The 24,499-nt window shown below is 35.6% G+C and overlaps 1 protein-coding gene across 1 annotated transcript in view; it reads left to right on the forward strand.

Moving 5' to 3' along the window:
- Positions 1-24,499, forward strand: part of LOC150109463 (frizzled-5-like) — a 95,358-nt gene that overhangs the window by 13,903 nt on the left and 56,956 nt on the right. The window lies entirely within an intron of this gene.

A 24,499-nucleotide genomic window follows, 5' to 3' on the forward strand; every position in this document is an offset into this window, starting at 1 on the left:
ATATAAAAGAAAGAAAGAAAGGGAAAAAAAAGAATGGTATGCGATTTAGGGATTACAGTTAGAATGGTCGTAGGATGTGTAATGCTATCATTATTTCAAATAATGTACTAACGTTCTTTCCTTTGGTTTTGAATTGCTTTTGTACAAATTCGTTTTCTCTTCTATCTTCTTTCTTTCTTTTTATTTCAATCTTTTTTCCCCTTTCTTGTTGTTTTCTTCCATTTTCGTAGTATAAAGATATGCCAATGCAAGTTAGCTTAGTCGCGTATCCTTAAAAAAAAAAAGAAGAAAAAAAAAGAAAAAAAAATCCGCGCATGCGCACATCGCATTTACAAATACCCACATAAGCAATAGCAGTTCACTTCATGTGTGGCACTGGAAGCTCTTATTGCACTACATTTTAGCTTCGATCGTTATTTTCTTTAATAACTGCAATGGATGGGGAAAGGCTGTATAAAGGAGGGGGGGGTAGGAGAATGAGGGAATGGAATTCTTGTTTTTCATCATCAGTCAGAAGGAAGTAAGAGACATTCGAGTTGAACAACCTACTATGTTCATTTCTTCTTTCTTTTACGACAAGACCGAAACAGCGAAGAAGACGAAAATATCACGCAAAAATCTCATTTTGTAGTTTTCATCGAGTAGATTAATATTAAATGCCATTAATGTCTCTATTCGTCTCCTAACAATAATGATCACCGAAAATAACACGCTTTTGTGTATGGCCGCTTTATAATCGAAGGGAGTGTCTCTCCTATTGACATGACGTCATTAGGTGATACCATTAATGGCCCACTTGGGTCTATCGGGAGAAATTTTCTTCAAACCACTTAATTTCGTCCATCTGGGAATGCAATAGAGAACAAGATCAAAGGTATAACCGACCCGAGAAGGGTGGATCAGTGGGTGGTAGGGGTCTGGGGTAAAAAATGACTGGGTGGAAATCATTAATGTGTTTAGTACAACAAATAACTAGTCAAGTGTCCCTTAGGAGTTTCGCGCGCGTCAAAATTCATGTATCCAATGAAATCAACATCGGTCCAATGATTTATTAAAGGTCGTAAGTCAATGAAGATACTAATGACGTCATAACAAGCTTTGACATCATGATTGGTACGTGAAGTATTCCCAAAGAGCACAAAACAGATTAATTTTGTACGCAGACGTTGGTGATCGGTAGATGGCGCCAGAAGTGTTTTAATTATGCACAATACGTTATGGGTATTCTACAACCATCTGATGAGATACTAAGAATGCGAAATACGAGAGTCGTCTGAAAACTTCTCGGCCTAACAATGAAAAAACGCATTTATAATTTCAAAATTATTTTTATTTTTCAACATAATCTCCCTTAAGACTAATACCTTTATTCCAGCGATGCTCCAGCTCCATTATCCCGTCCCTGTAGTGGATCTCGGTAAGATCTGCAAAATACCCTTCTACAGTTGCAATCACCTCTTGATTCGCTGACCAGCTAGGAAGAGTTTTAGTTTTGAGAAGAGATAGAAGTCAGAGGGAGCCAAATTGGGGAATAGGGTGGATGTTCCAACAATAAGGGATCTGTATAGTGCAGATCCCTTAATTTTTTTTTTTTTCCCCTATTCTGTTTTCTGGAAGATGTTATTATGGTGTTTGCTTTTTGTGATGTCAAAATTTCAGAGACAAACGATGTATTCAGAGTTATGATCGTGTGCAAAAAATTTATTTCGCCATATGACGAGTGATGAACTGTGCGAAATGCCTTTCAATAAAACTATTATTGACATTTTAACTAAATTTTATTATTTGTACTTAAAGCGAAAAAAAAAAAAAAACGCTAAAAACGAGAATTCTCTTGTGAGTTTTGAGGAAAAAACGGTGATGGTCTCTTTTCTCTTTCATTTGGTACTAAAAAGGGCAAAAACACTTTTGAGATCTTTCGTAGTTCCCCTGTTAGAAGTAGAAGGTAATCAGTCCCCTTTAATGGAGGCGGATCGTCGTTATTCCCATCCCTACTGACCATTTAATTTTGATTAATGTACACAAGGCGCTTCTGTTTGCCAGGCAGGGGTGCTGTCGTAGATCGTTGCAAGATAACGTTTGTGTCATGTCTCCCGGTAAAAACGTCTCGCCTTTCAATGGGCACTTACGGCCCGATTTTTACTACACCCTCACGAGAACAGAGCCTTCCCTGCAAAGCATACCCTAAACGACATGTTCCAGAGGTACTTAAGTAAACTGAAACATCTCTAGATGCCATTTTCCATCAACTTAAATATAACCTTCCGTTTCTATGGTGAATTATAGCTATTCGTACGATAAAATCCATTTTGTTTTCGACAACAATTTTTAATAAATATATGTATAAAAAAATTGTTTCAAGCCTTTTGAATAATGGTTGATCGTTAAGTATTGATTACTAACAGCCAGACTGGTATTCGTCTGTTTCTATGAAGCTGCTATACCAGCAGACGAAATGCTCTGCAAATAAATGAAAGATTTTTTTTTTTTTTTCTAATGTCAGAAATAAATGATTTTCTAGATGGCGCTTTGGTAGCTACCATTATTGTATTACGTTAAAAGCGTCAACTGATAGAGCGTATGCCTGTCTCAACGAAGGTGATGGGTTTCAACTGTGCTTGATAAGGTCGTTGGTGTTGTTATAGACGGTGTAGAATTTCTTTAACTAGATAACGTAGAGATTTAAGTTATTTCGGATTTCTCAGGTAAATGTTTTCCTATACTTTTCTGCGAAATAAGGCATAGGAATTAGATGCCCGTGTAACTAGCGATATATTGTTATTATTTATTTATTTTTTTTTAAAAATCATGTCTTGACTCTGTAAAATTATTAAATGAAACGAAAACACGTAGAAGCGTGTTAACCGTTGTATCCTTCCACATTGAAAAAATGGTGCGCTTTTTTTTCAATCATTTTCCATGCTATGCATGAACACGAGGTGTATATAAATCGTATTTTTCAGTGATGATAAGTCGCACACGCTTCTCAATTTGCGGAATTCTATCCGACAATTCAAAACTGAGATATGTTAGAAGATTGCTTAGTAAAATACATCTATTTGCGTAACCTCATACTCCGCACAATAGAATGAAGTTTTCTACTTCCTTTGCGACTTTGGTTTTGGGTCCTCTTCTCAACTCCTATCCCTTGCTGCGGAAGAGATAACAGGGTGCTAGCATCGTCTCGGCCATATATCACAATGACAAGTAATCTCCGTTCTCATGTTTTACTATGAACGATGGGTCCACCCGACCAACGAACAAGATGATATCGCTAAATAACGGAAATCCTTTTAAAAGAATTGCTTACCGTTTTTAAAGATGGCATAAAAAAAGAAAGTTGTCTATTGTAGATGACAACAACATAATGTAAAAGAAAGCTACTAACTTCCGGTTGACAGGTTTCTTCTTTTTCTTAAAAAAAAAAAGAAAGAAAGAAAGAAAGCAAATAAAACACATACACGGAGGGGAAAGTGTTAAATGGGTATTCGTTCGGTTTAGATGAAATATGGATGGAATCTTATTGAGTCTATTTATCGTCTGCTTATTCCATTATAATCATATAGCAAATATAGGAGAATTTTTAAAAAGAATGAAGTATGTCTAGGGGGCAGCACTGGCGCTTAAATTGCAAACGACAACTGAAGCTGAATTTCTCTCTAGTGAAATGAACAATGGATTACTGGATCACAGCACGTGACATACTAAACGATGGCGAGCGCCATCTGAAATTACCAAACTGAAATGTAAATATTTTATTCATTTATTTTTAAATGATCTGTTTTTAAAAGGTTTAAAAGAAACGTAATGGGAAAACTATTTTGGCCCCGATCATGGTCTTAAGAATACGTCTTTGCTATAAGAAAATACACGAGGTCATCCCATCGAAGCGAATGTCCTCGTTGAAAGAAAGAAAGAAAAAAAAAAAAGGTTTTCTTGGCAACGGACCAATACGTGGTCCACGAGTGTCAGTTCTTGACTGATGACCTACAGATAGAGATGAGAAATGGTGCTGAAATTCTTCTTTCTTTCTTTCTTTTGTGCTGGAAGTTTTACAGCAAATTTTTAACTTTCTTGCAAGGGAGCTCGAATTTTCTTTTTTTTTTCCCCCTTGGAACACGGAAAGAATTTCTTTAATGCAGATAGATAAAAAAAAAAAAAGATTGAGATGTCCAACTCGACCACTACGTTTTTCTTTTCATTCCTACATTTTTGTCTGTCTGTAATATATCGTGATCATCAAGCTAGCATAACTTTCTAAGTTATATTTAATTAGAATCTTAGAAAGATATTTATAAACCGACTGGAATTGTATTTTCTTTCCGTCTATGACTGAACAACTTCCTGCGCTTTAATAATCTCATTCCCAATTGTGCGCCCCCCCGCTGCTTTATCCATGTTCATGCCCTTCTGCTGCTTTCTATTTTTCGTATTCATTTCTGTTTCGTCTCCATGCATAACACAGAGTCAATCTCTTCATTTATTACCATATTCCACACGTCGTTCTCTCCCTCACTCTCTTTCTCTCCCCCCCCCCTCTCTTTTTAAGAGAGGAAGCCAACAGCATTCATGGAATCAAAGAATAACGTCGAATTGCCGACCCCAAGTTACTTCTAAAAACGGCAGCAACACAAGAAGAACGACATGATTGTGCTTGTTATGCAATTCTTACAACTTGGCGCTAATTGACAGTTTTCAAATCGTTCTGCCCCCACGGATCCTTAAGCCATACAAATGATTTGTGGTGTTTTTTAAGTTGCTAATGAGTAGACTAATTACAACAAATTTTCTTTTAAAAGAATGAGTAGTTTGCATTCTAAAAAAAAAAAAAAAAGCAAACGTAGGCGTTTGTAATCTCTTTTTTTTTTTTTTTTTTTTTGCATCATTTATTTAGTTATTCTCGTATTTCACAAATGATTTATAGTTAAAACGCTCTGGATAATTTTGTATAGGTCAATTACTTTTTTTTATATTTTTTTTAAACCCAAGTGAGTAGATAAAACTTCCGATTCTTATAGTTTAAGAGCCCTGAGGAGTTTTTAAAAGGTGAAAGATATACAATAAGAGCTCTCCTTCTCTAACAAATATGCCTTTTTTTTTTTTTAAAAAAAAAATCTATTTATTTCGTAAGCAGCTTGGATCGCATTTTAAACTGATACTTGAAAGTATTGCCCAAACAACAGAATTCATTTTAAGGTAGGTAGGCAGTGAAGATACTTAGAACTGCTGTTAAATTAGATAGTATATTTTTTTACGATGCTCCCTAAACATCGATCGATCATTATTACATCATCGTGCTATTGTAGTATTGAATGTGATGGCATATTTTATATGCCAGCACATTCTTGGTGCTTAGCACCATAATTTCCAAACCGGTTGGAGTAGCATTAAAAATGATTCGCTGTCGCGCCGGCAAATGGGAACAAAACACCCTCTTTTCATTACAAAGAACCAGTAACGTAACAAATTTTGCAAATGTTTAGTTAGTAGAATGGTTACCTCCCCCCCTCGTATTACCCCCCCCTTCCTCCTACCCCCCTCGTATAACACGAGGGAGGGGGGGTAGGAGGAAGAAGCTGATAATCAGAAACTCGCTAAATACAAGTTGTCCATTTTTCTCGATCCTATCCCGTACACAATCCTTAATAAAGCAGGAATATCTATTTTATCTATTTTAGTTGCATACCCATTTCGAATATATTGAACCATGATTCGGCAATAGCAATACCCCCCCCCCCCACACACACACACACAAAAAGCGTCGGTGTTAAATAATTGCAGGAGTGGATATGATTGATTTTAATTGTTGACAACTATACGTTCCTGATCCGAAAATAGGGGTGGGTAAAAACCGAGATGCCCTGGTTGCAAAATAAAAAAAAAAAAAAAAAGATTAATTTATATTTTAATTTTCGAAAAATTAAATAAATGGAAAGTACATATGTGTGTATATTTGATTTGAAAAATATGCCCCCCCCCCACTCACAAGTATATTAGCTACGATAAAGATATTGAGTTATTCAAGTGAGTAACCTGAGGCTTTCTCTCCTTATGTTTCCTCATCAATGTTAGAGCACCCCCGGAGTTCTGTACGCTCACACACTCTTCTCCCTTTACATAAATGATCTTCAACCATTTACCCCAAATCCTATCCGCAGCTTTGCTGATGGCACTCCATTCATTTTTTTCATTTGACAAACCTTGCAGTGCAAACCATTAGAAACTTCAAGATTTCTTCCATAACTAATGTCTTAAATTCTAATCTCGTTACCGTTGTTTACTGGGACAAAGATAACCTTGCAAACATCAGTGTGCTAGGAAGAAATTTCGGTTTTTAATTCCTCCAATTCAGCAAAATATGTCATAGAATACACAAAAGTACATTCAAATAAATAATATTTAGGATCAAGCCTTATCTAGCACACCGTGGGAAGTGCACTCAACCACCGCGATGGTGAATAGACGGAGAATGCCTCCAAAAGATGCTAAAAGAACTCTTGATTCGTAGGTACCTGTAAACCGTGTTCTAGAGAGCAAACGCGGAACTTTTTGAAGCCACTTCAGGCCTCCTGTAAGCAAGGTGGTGGATTAACACCAGACGATGAAATTCATCTCCCACGTAAAGACAATCACAAACATCCATGCTGATGCAGGATTAGAATCCTCGACCTATGGGTTGGATAGTGAACGCGCTGCCTACTCGGCCAACCAGGACTCAGTTAATAAGTAGCTCTGCAAGCATGATCCGACTTCTTTTGGTGGGGCCGAAGGAGCTATTCCACTTTTCCACTCGAGGAACTGCTTCTCAATGCTAACACTATTAAATCCCAAACCCGTCCAAACATGGAACCATTCGGGACGGTGCGCCATCACCAGGAATGCTCGATGATATGGTAATATCATCAAGCATTGCTGATATTTAATCAGAAAATGGTAATCTGATTAAACGGCAAACTCTTTCTCAGAGATTCACTTCAATCACTCGCTCATGGACGTTCAGTTTCTGCCTCTACTTCCGGTACCTTCATGGAACAATAGTCTTCTGAAACTGTCCACGTCATTCTCCTTTGCAAGAAAGAAAGAAAATAAAAGTAAATATCGAACAATAAAATAAAATTAAAAAAGATCTGAGAGAATGAAGACGAGATGATAAATTGCAAGTGAGAATTATATCACAAGACATCCTGTAGTGGGGTTGTGAACAATGGTTTTAGTTTATGGATTTGCACAGTGGTGGAGGTTACTTAGTATGCGATCAATCTGCCGTTTATTGGATTTTATAGCACTAAGTTAGTCCATTTTGACTCTGGGTGCTCTGGTTTTCCCTGGAAACCATTTGGTAGTGGTGACATCTCATCTTGAGGCTTAATTATGAATTTGGATAATTCGTGGAGTTCATATCTTTGTCACCCTAGATTGACTTAAAATGGATAATACTAATAGTAATCTAGATCAGGGGTCGGCAACCTTTTCAGACTCGCGGGCCACATTTACCTTTTATTTTTAATAATCGGGCCGCAAGCGTTTATTTAAAAGAAAATAGTGAGTGAAAAAAAAATACTTTTTAAGTTATCAAGTTTTATTATATCAATCTTAAAAAACAAAGAAATATTTAAAGTTTGAGATTACGAGATAAAGTACGACATTCTCGTAATGACGTCTGATATTATATTCTTTTATAACAGCAACGCTTTTATGACAAATAAGACAAAGGGGCTCATCCCCATTTTCAATAAAGAAGTGCCTGCTGTTCCATTCATCATTAAACCTTCTTCCTTCATCAGCAATTTTACGTTTTCTTGAATTCATTTTTGAAATTATTTTTAACAAATATATAAGACGGATCAGGGAACGCGACTGCAAAAGTGCACCAAATTCTCGGTTTTCGTCGGATGACGTCGACTTTGTTATCCCCACTCATGATGACGGACACGGTTGAATCGCGCCAATGGGGTATAAAATTATTTTATATTTATTATTCATATTATAAAATGTATTATTTAAATAATTCAGCATACAGGCCACGTGCATGTAAGTATGGTCAATATTTTATGGGACGCCAAAAATGCATGTTTGGGCCGCATGCTGCCCGCGGACCGCCGGTTGCCGACCTCTGATCTAGATAGAAACGACTTCTCCCCCACCTTCTCAGACTACGTAACATGAATTCATTTTGTCCTTGACAGAATTTGCGCACACCAAAGAAAGATTTGTGTTACCATAATACAAACCTGCAATGTCAAGCAACTATTTGTTAATAAACAGAGATGATGAAAAGCTATATTTTGGAAACCAATGTTTTGTTTGTTTTTCCCAATACCTGATTGAAGGCTGCATTAGCTGAAGTAATATGACATTAGTCATTTGGAAAGACTCAATAAATAAAACAGCATTTAAGATATAAATTATAAAAAATATTTTATATTTTATATAAAACACAAAATAAAGCTTATAGTAAATGAAATTTAAAAATAAAAATATGTTATAGTTTTAAAATTTTAAAGAAAATAATTACTTATAGAAATAATCCTTTTTTTTCTATTAATATGACTTTTATATTAAAACTGCGCTGCAATGTCAGAAATATAAAATTAATAATTACATAATGTAATAATATAAATAATATATATATATATATATATATATTTTATATATATTTTTTTTTACATTTGCAAACCAAATTTTTTTATTAATTCAATTACTATTTTGTTTTAAGAGTTTCGCAAACGTAGCTGTATACAGAGGCAAGATTAAACGCAGTATTTTTAATTCTATTAATAAGATTAAAAGTAAAATATTTTTATATTATAGCTACACTTCGAAGGCAAGATCTACTTTTAATAGTAGAGCTACGCTTCATGAGCAACACAAAATGCAGTATCTGTCCTCACAAAATTGTGTCTTCATTTGGCCAAGATCTCCGAGGCGTAAATAGAGATTCTATAGTTCGCGAGACATTGCATTATTTCTGTTAACTTGTGACTATACAACACTTCAGAGCGAGTTTATAGAGTAGCGTTTAAAATAAAATATTTTATTTTAAATATCCAAACTTATTGCTTAGTTATCTTTACAATTGCTTTAAATCTGTGACTATAATACGAATATAAGGTTTATACGTGTTCTCGTAGTCAAAAGTTTCATCCTAAAGAAACTGTGATTTTTAATCATACGTATCAAAAAATGGACCACAAACTGACACCATGTTCATACAATAATACTAGCTGAGATGATGAAAACAAGGTGGCAACATTTAGCTTTTGACATCATATCCATACCAAATTATGGATATGATGTCAAAACCCCTACTTGGAAGAAATTTCGGTTTTAAATCCCTCTCAATTCAGAAAAATCTGTTATAGAATACACAAGAGTACATACAAATAAATAATATTTAGGACCAAGAACATCGCCTCTTGTCTAGCACTCCGTGGGAAGTGCACTCAACTATCGCGATGGTGATAGACGGAGAATGGCTGCCAAAAGAATACTGTCTGCTCTCTTTTCAGGGTGAAAATACGATAGAAGATTAGAAATATAAATGGAGGATTAGAAAATCCAAAAACTTTGCTCTATAAATCAAACACGGTACTATTTTCAAGCCACTGCTGTCCTCCAGAAGAGAGAGAGAGAGAAAGAAAGAGAGAGAAATTACTTTATAATGTTAAAGATAAATGTTTCCTGTCTGAGATTTATGATAAATCATAAAATCTGCCAAAACTTAAAAATTATTGTGTTAATCGTCAATTATTGTATAAACTATGTTATAATAATTAATTTAATTGGAGAATTAATGTATAAAATAGCAAACTATCGATTTTTCTTTTTAATAATTAATAGATTTAAATAACACCATTAATAAATATCAATAGCTTACGTCTATCATTCTAACTTAATTTATTGCATGTTACTACAATAAATTTATATTGTAGTATGTTACTGTTAGACAAATTCAAAAATGGTGCATTAACAACCTGGAGAGCATTTTTTTAATATTTATTTTGTAAATAATATTTTTTCAACGAGAATTACAATTAGGGATATCTGGCTAAATAATCAGTCTGAATAAAATCACTTCCAAGGGTTGCTTTCATATATCATCATCTCATCTCATCCGATTGGTAACGGGTTGAGTTCACTAAGAAGAAAGGTTCTCCACTTATCACGATCTTTAGCCATCTCAATCATGACTCTATAGCTGGGTAGATGTGAATGTTCTTTCAGCAACTTTATCCAAGTACTTCTTGGTCTGCCTCTAGGTGTTTTTCTTCCGATATATCCATTCAGAGCTAAATATGGGAGCAATGAGGGGCCATTCTCTGAATATAACCAAACCATCTCAGTTGATGCTTAATGATTGTGTCTGTTATATTATCTGGGAAGTCTAAATCTGTTCTGACTTGATCATTAGTCTTGTGTTGCATCCAGTGGGTGTTATTAATTTTTCTGAGGCATTTCATCTCAAATGCTTGAAGTTTCTTGATTGCTTGTTGAGTTAATCTCCAGGCTTCTGAAGCATAAGTAGCCGTTGGGATAATAATTGTTTTATATAATTTTAATTTTAGACTCGTTGGGTTTTTTTATTTTTCCATATTTTGTTTAGTTTATTCATGTTGGTCCAACCTAGGTTTAGCCTGTGTTTTACTGTTTCCATATTGTTGAGGTTACTAGATATAAGATTGCCAAGATAAACATATTTATTAACTTGTTCCAGCGGGTGATTTTCAAGATTTATAGAAATATTTTCTTCTTCTCTACCTATCTTCATTATTTTTGTTTTATGAAGATTTATTTTCATACCATAAGTTTTACAAGAGTCATTTAAAATATTAATAGTTTTTTTCTAGCTATAGTATAGAATCTGCTAAAATAATGATATCATCCGCGTATTTATGTGATTAATGTTGGTACCATTGATTTTTACACCTGGTTCATCGGCTATGGTTTTACAGACTTCTTCTAGGAAGAGGATAAAGAGTTGAGGTGAGAGAGGCCATCCCTACATTACACCTTTCTCGACTCTGAAATTAAAAAGCTTTGGTGTCTCCATAATAATTTGAAATAATTGTTAAAATATCAGAATCAATTTTTACGTCTTTTAGGACAGTAATCAATTTGTTTCTATTAACTGAATCAACGCTTGCTTAAAATCTATAAAACAACAGTATATGAGCAGGTTGTATTCCCAATATTTTTCTGCTATATTATTAATGGTGAAGACGTGGATCTATGTGGCCTGAATCCTGCTTGGTTTTCCTCTATGATTTTTTCTGTAAGCGCCTGTGTTCTCTTTTGTATAATTCGAATGAACAGTTTATAACTATGACTTAAGAATGTTATGGGTCTGTAATTTTCACATATTCTTTTGTCTCCTTTTTTGTGAATTGGTATAATAATTCCTGTTTTCCAGTCAGTTGGAATTACTCCAGTATAAAGAATTTGATTAAATAAATTCATTAAGAAATTAATGGCTTCCTTGCCGCCATATTTCCATAGTTCTATAGATATTTCATCTTTACCAGTAGCTTTTGAAAGTTTCGTTTAGTTAATTGCATTTATAATTTCTAATATTTATAATTTATTAGACTACATTAACTTATTCCATTCGCTTTTTTTCTTTTTTTTTTTTTTCGTGTATTTAAAAACTTGTGTGGTCGTCCCAAAAATCTATAGACACAATACAGGGTACTTCGGTATCTATGGAAAATGGTTTCATCTTCGGGAATAAATCAAAGTCACAGAGGATATCTTTCTTCCTTCCATCATTCTTTCCACCCATGCAGTGATTAAACTGTGAACCATCGCCAAAGATTTTTGGCTTGTGTGTGTGTGTGTGTGTGTGTGTGTGTGTGTCGCGATATTTTCAGCAGGAATCTATAATAAAAGAAACCAAGTAATTCTCTAATTTGAAAAGAAGAAATATCCAATGATTAAAGAAAGAATGAGGTAGTGTAAAGACTAATGCAGGAAAGGAAAAGAAGAAAATGTTTTTTTTCTATCAAAATGATTCCCTTTTTTAAAGAAATCAAAGAGGAAAAAGTGAGTCCAAAGATGCTGGATGGAGCCAATTAATTACCAACCAAATGAAAGGTTTTCGTTTCCGATGTCTTTTTGAATGTAAAACGAAATCTATGGGGTTGGTTTCTTTAAAGAAAAACAGAGGAAAGAGAAACAGTATAAAGCAGGGGCATTGTGCGTTGGAAAGAGGGTCAAATCAATACTTTATTAGCGTTGTCTTTTATTCGAGCATTAGCACGCCATCTGCCATCACCTTCATTAGTACTAGACCCTAATTCCCTTCTGTTGTTGCTACTCCATTCTTTGATATCGATCTCAAGCTAGCGTAATTACGTTTATATGAACTTTGCAGCGATTTGGAAGCGGAAAGTTTTCCCGTTTTTCAGATGTTAAATTTAGAGATTGAGAGAGAGGGGAAAAAATGACAGGTAACTACCATGTATTCTGTTCATTGTGCCTTGCCTTAAACTAATTATTTATGGCTAAATGTACTCCAACAACAACGGGAACCAAAAAAAAAAAAAAAAAAGAAATAAAAGGCTACTGTGAAATCAAAGCACAAAAGGCACAAAGACAACAGAAATTAAGACAATACACGACGAACAAAACAATACTCCATAATGACATGGAAACAATAACTTAAAGAAGAAATTCAAATAACAATAATAATGAAAAAGTGCTTTAATTGTTACAGATATAAAAAACCTATTGGGAACTTTACATAAACACAAAATGGAAGTCAAATAAATGCTATAGGTGTAGCTATTCAAATGAAGACAACTTAGAAATCATTTCTAGGTATGAAAACGAACTTTATAAATTATAATAAACGTAATTTTTCATGCAGATACACAGAAAAGGAGAGGAATCTCGAATTCATTTATTCAAATGATCAATTAAATCTTATTCATTTTATTTACTACTTCGTGATGACTGGAGGCTGAGATTTATTATCTGTTATAAAATGTATTATTTAGTTCTAAAGAGTTTTCTAGATGGCATATAAAAATCATCTAGAAAACCAAACAAGTTTAAAACAGGAAATCGTAGAAGAGAAAAAAAAAATATCGAAAAGTTACCGTAAAGTAAGTTACATTAGAAAGGTGTGGAAAAAAACTAACCAGACGCCATCGGAAGATTCTAATAAAAATATAAAAAATGGATATCGTGAAAGTGGTAAAATGCTCTGAAGACTATTGAAAAATAGTTTAAATATGGAAGAATACTGTAATAGGAATCGGATATTATAAAGGCGACGTAAAAATTGAAGGTAATGGATATCGTAGACAGTCTGCCGCAATTACTTTGAAAGACTGGTAAATAAAACGGGCAATGGCCGAATAGTATGGATATATTGAAGAGAAATTTAAACAGGAATACATATCAGTACTTAAGGTAGAAAATTCAATGATTGCTGTAACAAATTTGGTATGAAAATCAGCAATAAAAAGACCAAAATTATGAAAATAGGCAGAAGCATTAAAAATATCAACTGCACCTGTGGAACAAGTAAAACATTTCAGCTACTTTGGCACGATTTTTACTGAAGATGGTAAATTAAATATGGAAATAGACAACAGATTCAACAAAGCTGTTATAGTAGGCAGTCAATTGAATAAATTCATATGGAATAAGAGAGAAATTAGTCAGAACACTAAATTAGCTGTATACAAGACAGTGTTCAAACCAGTTTTAACTTATGGATCCAAGAGCTGGGTTAGAAATAAAACACTTGACCAAAGACTAGAGACCGCAGATATGTGACAGTTCTTATGACTGGAGTACGGTGGATTGAATCAAAGTCGAAGAAGCTAAAGCGGTGTGTGTGTGTGTGTGTGTGTGTGTGTGTGTTAATTACGTACGTTCTGATGGCTAGTTTGTTTGAGGACTAAAACCCATTGCGCCTGCATGTAAGACAGGTTAACTCCCTTTGTGTTAAACAGCACCTGAAAGTTCCTCTCGTCTTGAACAACACGATTCGAAACGAAGTCCTTGCCAACGAATGGAGTTCGTCTGCAGCAACTGAGCTACGAAGACTCCATTTCTGAAGAAAATTGTCAACGATATCATTAGCAGAACGCGATATTAAAGACGAAGATATAAGAAAGAAACTTCATCTTATTAATATTCAAGAATAAGTTCGGAGAGTGAAGTGTTGATATCAAAAATCAAGAAATTCCGCAAATGATTCTGACATGCATGTCAAGCTTCCCCTAGTACGGATGTCTGGTTGTCATTCAAGTAATTCCAGCTGATCACTATAATGTCTGCCTCCCTCACAGTGAAGATGAGATACGAGATGTATCTGGAAATATTTGCATCGTTATGATTAGTATTAAAACCAATTTTGCGTGCTATCGTATATGTGTGCATTAAACCAGTATATTCAAACCACAGACGTTCTTAAAAACAAGATAGAACCTCACTCAGCTTATAAATAATCGCAGGGATGGGTTCCTCCGCTGTCGATCAGGTCTTCTTGCTTATTTTGCCCGTCTTTGAACAAATGCTATAGAAAAAGTCTAAGGAATGTCAGGTAGTTGCACTTAATCTCTAAAGATTTATTATGGTTTGGCACAAAGGCCTATAAATGGATGGAACACGTTCAAAGAATGAAAACAGAAAGATTACCAAAACAAGCCTTAAAGTACAAGCCATTAGGAAAAAGAAAACCAGGACGTCCTCTTAAAAGATTCAACGATGACTTCTAAGGCCGGAACAGGCCATGCTAGGCCTAAATCCTTGATACGCATGATGATGATGATGATGCCTATTAAATAAGCTTCAATCATGTAGTCTGTCTTCTGATTTCTGCAACCAGGGTCCAGATTTCCGTCTGGATGCACATTACACGTGGTGGATTGATCTCTCTCCTCAATCGTTGCAATTTTTTGCTAGGATTCCATTGTCTGTTCATTCACCTACTCCCTTCCTTTTGCATATCAACCATACCTTCCTCTTTGTTATTTGACAAACTTTGCAGTACACGAATCCAAAAGCTTCCAGAAGATTTATTTCTACAACCTTAAATTCTGATTTCAAACCATTCTTTAGGTTTTGATAATCTTGTCAACGTCATTTAAATAAATCTTGGTTTATTTCTTTTAAAAAATAATCTTTTTATTCTAGAGTCTTACTTTTGAGAGCGCCGAAACCTCTGAACAAGATGAGATTTCTCTTCTTAGGATTACTCTAATCTCAAATCTCTGCGAGGTTATTAGTAGTTTCGCCTTCTTGGCATCCAAAAAGATCAGGTTCAGGATCATGTTCACAGGGTCTAACTTTTTTATTATCTCGAGTGCTCTACTAGCTTCCCAAAACTAATGAATTGATTGTAGACATTGTCAGAATAACTAAGGCATAGCCTTAGTTATTTTGAACTATTTTCAGATTTGTTAATTTTTTTTCGCCAGTTTACCACTCGAGATAATAAAAAAGTTGGACCCTGTGAATTAATAGCATTTAAACTATAAATATGAAATAAGTTTGGAATGAGTTTTAGAAACTGTATTTTTTAAGCAAGTTTTTTTTTCTATTTTTAGCCCCCATGTTTAAAACTGTTATTTCAACACATCGCAAGAAGTTGTCCCCTCCTCCCTAGCCTACACACACACACACCTTAATGAAACCTTTTAACTTTAGCTCAAATCATTTCTATTTTTTCGTTGTAGTTGCTTGTTTTTCGCGTACGTATCGTATACAAGGATAATTACAGTTTTTTTGTAAGCTCTCATCAAAAGGAGAAAGTAAACATATTAGTAAAACAAAAAAGTTCTTTTACTTAAACCAATAATCTGCTAAAATTCTCGTTTGGAAACTTGCCAAAGATCACTCCGGCTTGATTATCCACCACCACTACCTCCCTCGTATACCACCTTCCAAGGTATTGTGTTTACAAAGCCCTCATTCTGTTTATTCAAACAAAACAAAAAAAAATACCCTTAATTTCCTAGCCATGAATCAACGTCATTGTAAGAACAGACACGTGTCTCGCCAGCTTCACGCCCTATTCCCGAACTAATTTCACTTTTTTTTTTTCAACCGTCGGTGGCGAGTCTTTTGTGTTTTACCTGCGAAAAGGGTGTGACAGGAGTCTGCTACACCTCCAATTGTCGGGATGATTAGAACATAATTGCCTCCGACCTTAATTTTTCCAGAAAGTGCAAAAGGGGATGGATGGATGAGTGGGTGGATGTTGTTCGACCATGTGACCAAAATGAAGAGTGGGTAAGAGAATGTATTTGTCCCTAATCGCACTCGTAGATCCCTCCCCCCCTCCGTACGGTGTTAAAATATATTTTTAGACGACTTCGCATTCTAACCTGGTTATTATCGCTTGGATTTCGTAATATGGGAGGAGAATTTGCACAGATTTTGGCAGGTACGAAGGGAATCTGATACACCAACCACTCCCATCTGGTATTTCTCTCGTCAACAACTACGTAAAGCGAAGGGGGGGGGGCAGGAAAATCATTTTCTATGCCGTCATCTCGTTGCATCACAGACAAGAAAGACAGATGGAGAAGTGGAGATTAAGGTAAAACAGATGTGTATATCAATTACGAGATATCTTTGGATGTACAGGAGTTGCCCGAAGCGAAGTTTATACACAAATGAGAGCTTCGTTTGCTAAGGATAAGAATGGGGCTTTGGCGGCGAATTTGTGTTGAGAGATTAAATCGCTTCCGAAAGCGAAATGAATTACAGACTTGAAAGAGAATTCTTTGGACTGGAAAAAGCTTATAACTTATACAAGCAATGTGTAGGATAATCAGAGGAGCACTGTCTTGATGATCGCTAGCAGCAGGGACGAATTGAGAGGTAAGTAATCTAAGCGTCATCTAGAGTTTTGTTCTTCTAGTAAGGAGAGTCTAAAAGACGTGACCTTCTGGAGAGAGAGAGAGAGAGAGAGCCTGTGATTACATATCTAAAATGATAAAGTGATCATCAAGGGGTTTGAAAACTTAGCAAGACTTGTTATCAGATTATTTAACACTCAGCCCACTTAGCACCAACTGTACTATAATATCCAATGCTTGGAGGATTGAGATTAACATTAAAATAAAAAATATAAAAGTGTCTTTAGAAATTATTTTAAAATTATTACTAAGCTAATAACTTCTTTGCTGGAGAGACTGGAAATTTTTTTTTTTTACGTTCTGTATAGATGTCACCACACTCCACTCCTCTGTGTTTGCACTGTGACATTTATTTGTTTCCTAATTTGGTATCGTTATGAAGACAATAAAGTGGGAATCAGAATACTTTATTACATTATGTAGCGAAATTATACTGATTTTATCCATGGTTATGTGTGCTTAAAATAACATGGAGTTACAGTATTTGACTACATGTTGAGGTCAACGTATGACGGTGCATATATTTCACTGGCAGACTTATCGAAAATTATATTCAAATATCCTCTAATGCCTTTTATTCCTGTCAACCTTCACTGATAATGAGCTCATGTTATCAGTGAATCTAAACTTTTAGAGAGAGAGAGAGAGAGAGAGAGTGTGTGTGTGTGTGTGTCACCATACCCTGATCATAAACCCCAACACCCTATCATAGTGTGAGCTCTATGGCTGATTTTTTACCTCAAGATGTTGGGTTAAAATCCACAGTTTTTCGGATAGATAAATCCAGTGCAATAATGAATTACCTCCGGAACCACAGAACCACACAGGCGTCGTCGATTATATGTATATATATATATGAACAGATGTTGAGATAAAAAAGTTCCTCTTAAGAAAAATCATATAGCCGACATTGTTGAAACAAAAATGATGTTTTCACAAATTACAACCAAATATTTCAAAAGGAAAACGCCGAGAAAATTAATTTATAAAATGGCTCTCAGAAAGCAAAATATTCAAATTAAAAAAAAAAAAAAAAAACTATTTGTAAGCACAAGTTTGTAAATATACACGGAATTAAATTATTCGCGACCTAATACCCATTTTTTCCCCTTTTAATATTTTAACCATTGGTTTAAGAACTTGTGTATGAAAGCGCGAAACTACTACATATCCTTGGGTAGGGCTGTCTAACCTATGCCACGCGTGACGAAGATGAGCACGTGGCATATGCTGTTATCCTATGTTTTTTTTTTTTTTTCATGACCCTATCGGCTCAATACTTTTCTTTTATTACATAAATATGCGGTATCACATCATACACGTATATGCGTATCGGGAAAAAATTTTGGATGAAAAAAATCATTGTGAGCAATAGAATACCCAAAAAGGGACACAATAACCGACAGTCGTCTGAAATTCTTAACATGGTTTTGGCATGAATCATCAGACTCTCTCTCATTATGATAATAGAATTGTGAAGATTCCGATATGAATACTGATTCCTTGTGATACGAACGCCACCTTTCTATTTCTTCCATTGCGCAGTTGGAAGAACCGCCTAAGTTCGATTCCCATCTTAGTAGAGTAGATCAGATAAAAATGAGCTTGCCGATCTTACAAAAGTGATGACAGGCTTTAGTACCTTCGAAAATTAGAACAAACCGGTAAACACGCAGCAAACAGTTATAATTACTTGCCAGAAAAGCACACATGGGCCCGCTCGTGGCCTTAGGGACTGATTCTTATGAAGTAAGATTGATTTTGAAGACTGATAAACTGCGAGGATAACGAGAGCGAGATGAATCTCACACAACAGTAATTAATCCAACATAATGACGTTGGATTAATTCAACGTAATTCCTAATTTTCAAAACAACCTAACCGAATCCTACATTTTTGTAGCACACTCAGAGAAACATCGAACCTATTTTGGAGTCTACTTTTACGGATTTTATTTAATGATATTTCGCATTTGTCCTGGAACCCTCCCACCCATCAATTCAACCAAAACAGAATTACAAGCAAAAATATTTCTGGGAAACATTTTTAATAATTTCTAGTTTTCTTTTAGTTTGCTTCTGGAAGCACACGTGGCTCTGAAGAGCTTTAGAAGCAATTGACTACGTTTCTATTCAGTGTTGCAAACTCGTGCATTTTTTTCTATTGCTAAATGTGAACAATCCTCTGAAAATTTGCTTATTAAAACAAGAACAAAATATTACAGTTATGTAAAATATGAGTCTGTAAAAATAAAATTAATTTTAATTTTGAAATGTCGAATTAGTTCAGAAAGAAAAGGAGGTAGTTATCTGCCAAGAGATTCTTAATTTTTTTTTTTTTCAATCATTTCTCGCTACCCGGCGATTAGTAATAATTTAAATCGTGAAATGGATGTGCAGTCGAAAGGATTTTTGAACCAAATTTGCTATTATTAGCCCTTACCCAGAGAAGCTAATCCTCACAATCAGAATCCGTTGGCTCGCACACTCGGATGTCCTTTCGCTCGATGGGTCATCAGCACACAGGCTATTTCTTTGTGCGGATAAAACCACACAAACTCTACCCGAGGTTTTATCGTTTCTACTTCTTGTGAATGTCACATAAAGACTGCATATGACGTCTCGAAAGCGAAATTGCTTGCCCTGTGTCTACTCCGGTCTGTGTGGTGATGTCCATAAAAGGTAGTGTCCGAGGAGCATCGGATCGTTTTCCTTATTAACGAAGCCAAGTCAGGTGCTTTGGCAATAAAAGAAAACAGGTCATCATGTAATATATATTACATGAAAGAAGAAAGAAAGAGCGAGAGAAGAAGAAGAAAAAGAAGAGTTGCATGATGAAAGAGAAATCAACATGAAACCATAGGCAAATGCCTGATTATAATGGGCAAATGTCTGATTGCAATAGGCAATTGTCTTATGTAATAGGCAAATATATGATCGTCATAGACAAAAGACTGTAATAAGCAAATACCTGATCCTTCATGAGAAGATCTTGAGAGAAGTATAGTTCCATGATCGATAGCAAAAATTGTCTCCTTATGGAATATGATCAAGATAGAAAGATTTGAAAGATAACCCTCACCAACTAACTTCCAGAAATGCTACTAAGTATATCTATCACTTAGCTATGTTGTGTGGTTAGTCTGTGTTTCTGTGGTTTATTTATTTTAATGGACGTTTTTATGAACAAACATTTATCATTTCTGACTGACACTGGATAACTTAACCTCTGTTGCAGTGAAGAATTGAATCTGAACAAAATGCAAAATGTTCCACTTACTGTGACAAATCCAGACTTTTTTTTGCCAGCGTATCTCGATCAATAAAAAGATGGTTGTCACGAAGGTGCTGATGCTATAATTCATTTCAGAATATCTACTAGGATATGAAAAGTTTTTTACCTTGGGTATAATATATATTAAAGATATTAAGTAATTTTGTAACCTTGGTTTTAATCCTTTTTCCCAAGTAAGCAAACAGACAAGTAAGTCAAGTCAAGTTTGCGCCTGAACGTGGTTCAAGACTTATGGTGGTGATGCAACACCAAGGCAACTCGTGGTAAAGATGGTCTGGGTAGTGCCCCCCCCCCCCGCCCATAATGTATAACATCATACATCTCCTAGGAGATGTGTTTTACATTTATGGGAAATACTAAGGAAAGTGATTTGCGTTCCCTTAGAGGGGGATGAGGGGAACTAAACAGAACCGATCGAGTATGGCACAGTAAGTATCTTTCCGGCAAAACATCATTTAGAAGAAAACATCGTCTGGAAGGCTATTTTGATTTTAGTGTCGAATAGACTCTGGTCTGCTAAGTGTATGGCTATAAAGAGTTTTAGACTAGGACAATGATGAGAGAAAGAAAGAGAGAGAGAGATAGCAGAAATAGTTACCATAGTTCCTTGGAGCATTGGCAAATGAAAATGAAAGAAAATTCTTTTTTTTTCTTTTCTTTTTTTTTCCTAAGCTCCGTCCTGGGAGCTGCGACTCAGCGCGCAACCCCTTATTATTAATAACACACACCCCTCGCGCAGAGGTTAGATACACTACCGGAACTTTCCCCGTGTGAGTCAGTCGATTCCAATTCCCAACCAGGAAACGCCGTTGCCGTGGTAACGAACAGATACTGGGAAGTGGAATCGTTGCCTCGAGTAGAAAGACAGAAAGAGAGAGAGAGAGAGAGAGAGAAATACGTATTGTGTGCAAAAACCTTTCTAGATTATCAAGGGAACCGTGGTTAGTCGATGCGCTACCAACGCGAACAAGTTTTCGACTAACACACACACACACACACACACACAAAGAAAACTTCAATTATCAGATTTTTGCAGCCAGTGTCAGATACAGAGCAGAAGGGTGTCTCCTCGCTCACGCTTTTGAATCGATATGGCATGAAGGGCCCTCTTCCCTAATAGGGAATCTCTCAAATAGGGCTAGAGAGAGAGCGAATCAATCAATCTATCTCATCGATCATATCTTTTTTGCATTTACTCACATCTTAGACATGGAGAATAACTCAAGCAGAAGTTCATTCGACCTTTTTCTCACTTTTTTTTCTCCTTCTTCCAAAGAAAACTTGCGTGTTTTTCTGCGACTCCTAAAGATAATAACTGAGTACGGTGTCTTGGGCGGCTGAGAAACCAGAGGTGGCTTGGAATCTGCTGGACACATCGTCATTAACCTTAAAAGATTTGGAATAAAAGACACCAACTGGGAAATCTTGACATTCAGTCAATCTTAAATTAAGTGCAAGATGACCTTACGTGCTTTATCTGCCTTCCGGGTGGTTTCGCCGTGCTGTTGCGTCTACCCATTTAGGAAAATTTATAATTTGTGAATTTGTATTTCACTTCTTTTTCAGCTATTATGTGTAGTCCACAAAGCTTGTATGAAGCTTAATTAGGCCATTCTGCAAAAATAATTTCCCAGCAGTTGCTCACATATGATTCTATCACGTGATACGCTAATTGTTTTAATCGGTGACGTAAAGGAAGAGCCTGTAATGAGGGTTCCAGTGAAAGATTGGATACAATCTGAAAGCACACGAAAAATTCTCAAATGTTTTCCGACATATTAACACGTTGCTCTTCTTACATCTGTATGCGTCCCATCTTCACATTCTACGGAAAAAAAAACTCTAGGTTACAAAAGAAGTGTCTTAGACTTCATACTTCTTTATATCTTTAAAGAGCTATTACGTTTCTTTAAGTTCAAAAATTTTTTTTCCTTTAAATTAATAATTTAAGAACTCTAAAAGCTAATCTAAAACAGCAGCGTCTCTTCCTGAGCTCGAAGTTAGAAAAGAGCATTAAATGAATCCATATTGAAATAAGATTGATTTAGGGTTAAACACTTTCCATGTAAATATTCCGTCTGTTTGTTGAATGCTGTGCATTTCTAATGAACATTTGTTTTGTGCGTAATGTGGAAATGGTTTATAAGCGTAAGATATTGGTATTTTTTTCAAGCATAAATAAAACGTCTCTGTTGAATTAGTTAATAACATAAATATCTACATATATTTATATCGGAAGGGACCTGAAGGGACCCTGATATACTATTAATATATACTATTAATCTCACACACACAAGATATATCGTTAATAGCATATTAGTGCAGTGTGTGGATAAGAGATTGAGGGAAAAAGAAAATATCTGGGGGTTTTTTGGGGGTTTTTTTTGGAACGAAGGTTGCAAGATTTGGAGAAGATAAAGTAAAGGAAACTCTTCCAAAGAACAAAATTAGATGGAATAGAAGATGAGAAAGAGATGTTGGTTCGGTAAGTTTGGAGGTATACGAGTGCTGAACAGAAATAGCTGCTCCCGGCGAACTGATCCTCCATTATCCAAATACACACACACACACTCTCTCTCTCTCTCTAACGAATATTATAAGCGGCATCTCATCATAGATTCCGCTTGTAATCGTTGCACTCCTTATATATGTTTTATTTTTATTTTTTTCCTAAAAACCGTATTAAGTGTAAACAAAAATTTCAGAAGGATTTGGTATACGTCTAAACAATACGGCAAATATTTGGTTATTCATGACAGCTGTAACTGATGGGATAGCGTCCAGAAAACGTTCTATGGGTTCACTGAGTGTTAGCAGTGGTGGAATCTGGTTAAATTCTAAATAAATAAGCTCCCGGGATCCTTGAAGTAAGGATCATAAATGTGAAGCTATTGCTAGATTGTCGCAACATTTTTTTTTTTAAATTTTATTTATTTATTTATTCTGCTGGAGTTAAAACCATCAGGCTTTCTCTTCCACACCACCAGAAACATTAAATACAAATACAAAATTACAAATTAATATAATGCTTCTAACATATCAATCGTAATCAGGCGACTGTTGATATTGACTTTATATACACATTCAAAACTGTAAACAATTGTTGAATAATAACACAATAATGTAGGCATAATTACCGTAAAGGGAGAAAACTCACAAAACAGAAAAAATCGTTTTTTTATTCACCATGCCCGGTGAATAAAAAAGTTCCAGTGGCCCCGGAGGGGACCGGCTGAATTTAACCACTGGGTGGAATATATAAATAAGTGTCTCGAAATGTGTCCACACGAAGATCAGGAAGGGTTATAATTGTGAGATCTCAGAGGCCAATAAATTCTTCCTTTTGTTATGGAAGTAGCCATATTGTTAAAATCTTGGGTGGTATATTAAGCAGTTTTCCTGAGGAGAACTGCTGTGTTTAGAGGTGAACTAAATACTCTCTAACCGAAATGACGTTTGATTTGTTACAGCTTGTAAAGAAGCATTTGAGTCATATAAGCATTTGTCGTATATCTTCATGAAATATCCAGAAGCATCACATGCGTGCTGAAAAGCTAAACTGGAAGTCGATGATTTCTCGAGGGGGGCGGGGGGGAGAGAGAGAAAATCTCAGAGGACGTTATATGCGAGTTCACTCTAACGAGGTTTCTCTCGAAAGAAAAAAGAATCCGATTAAGGGATTAACATGAAATCGCTTTTGTTATTATTTTCTTTCCATTTTCGCGTGTATGTTTCCGTTTTTGTCGCTCCGTTTTTCGTTCTATCTTTTAAATCTTTCGTCCATGAGCATTGCAAGATAAAGACGATGATTTCTTTCTGCCTGATTCTCCAGATTTCCATTAAATGAAGGACCAAAGAGCAAATAAAACCTTTCAGAGAACAATGGAGTTTCATAAACTCTTCCCAACTGGTTCGAATTATGTTTGGAGGGTTTGCTTGAAGGCACGAGTTGTCGTCAACGTCGTTGTGCTAGATCGATAAAGAGTCGGGCTTGAGACGTGGTCGGCTCTTGTGTTGGCCGCTACTTTGATCACCCGTCCGTTGCAGTCTTCTCTGCTCTTCTCCGTCAGTGCACTTCTCCTCTGCATCCTTTTGATCATAGAGGCTTTACTCAGTCCGTCCTTTTAATAGTTCCCTATCTCGACTTAAGGAGATTTACTTGCAAGGAGAGGCCATCCCTCTGTCTCTTTGAAGTCTCAGTGTCTGCAAGTTCTTAAGCTATTAAAGAGCGTTCCTTCTTTCTTCCCCTCCCCCTTCTTCTTTTACCTTGTTTTGCTTATTTAGTTCATCTCGATTTCCGAAAAACTAGTCATTAGGTTATTTGTCGG

The sequence above is a fragment of the Typopeltis vanoorti genome, chromosome 2, assembly GCF_054136105.1.
Source record: "Typopeltis vanoorti isolate ZY-2024b chromosome 2, IOZ_Tvanoo_1.0, whole genome shotgun sequence".
In the NCBI taxonomy this organism is placed as follows: Eukaryota; Metazoa; Arthropoda; class Arachnida; order Uropygi; family Thelyphonidae; genus Typopeltis; species Typopeltis vanoorti.